Source organism: Octopus bimaculoides, chromosome 15 (genome assembly GCF_001194135.2).
Source record: "Octopus bimaculoides isolate UCB-OBI-ISO-001 chromosome 15, ASM119413v2, whole genome shotgun sequence".
Classification (NCBI taxonomy): domain Eukaryota; kingdom Metazoa; phylum Mollusca; class Cephalopoda; order Octopoda; family Octopodidae; genus Octopus; species Octopus bimaculoides.
This window is the reverse complement of record NC_068995.1, coordinates 2,290,165-2,291,133: the sequence shown is the minus strand read 5'-3', so window position 1 is coordinate 2,291,133 and position 969 is coordinate 2,290,165. Positions and strand designations below refer to the sequence as shown.

Sequence of the window (969 nt, the reverse complement as noted above, 5' to 3'; positions counted from 1 at the left end):
ATATATATATATATATATATATATATATATATATATATATATACATATATACACACACACACATAAATGTATGCATATTTATGTATGTATGTATCTATATTTATATATGTGTATATATATACATACACAAAGCAAACCCACCTACTTACATATGTGCATCACTCTCTGAACAAATACACAAACCCTATTATTGAGTACCATCTGCACTTGTTGTTTCCACTCACTGCTGGTGTCCCCTGTCCCCTTGTTCTCCTCTTCTTTGATCTTCATGTCTTAACTTTCTCAGTTGCCCTGTGTACAAGACACCCCCCCCCTCCTCCTGTGCTGGTGCCACAATGAAAAGCTGACAAGTTGTATCAAGAGTGTCTCTGATGAATAAGACAACCTCTTTAGTACTTCTACTATAAAAATGTGCCCCAAAAACACTGCAAAGTGGTCGGCATGTGGACAGAGACTATGTAGGGTTCTGAGGTCAGCCTCTTTCGTGTCCGGTACCACAAGGAATCCCAGCCAGCGCATTGTATCAAGTGGTTGCTGTGGAAACTGAGCCAAATGGCATGCCTCAGATTAGGGGCATAGCAGCAGCATCTTCTAACAACAAGGAAAGGGCACATTCGATAATATAGCCCTATACATTCCCAAAAAATATGTGATGGGCATGCCTGGAATGTCCTTTAACCTAGATCAGCTTGATTAAAGATGATCTGGAGTTAAATGACAACAGCAGCAAGTCAAAATGCTTTTCTCTGTAAAATCCCAAACTGTCCTCTGTACTGTCCATACCAACATGTCCCCCTCCTCCTCCTCCTCCTTTTCTTAATATCACCCTTAACATGTCCCTATTTTTGTAATGATCCCTGAAGCTGAATTGATTCCAGCATCAATATTAAAATATACCCCTCATCATACGCACACACACACACACACACACACACACACACACACACACACACACACACACACACACAC

General features: G+C 40.4%; 1 protein-coding gene across 1 annotated transcript in view; it reads right to left on the bottom strand.

Moving 5' to 3' along the window:
• The window catches only part of LOC106871305 (serine-rich adhesin for platelets), a 185,792-nt gene that overhangs the window by 4,821 nt on the left and 180,002 nt on the right, over positions 1-969 (bottom strand). The gene's annotated exons all lie outside the window — the stretch shown is intronic.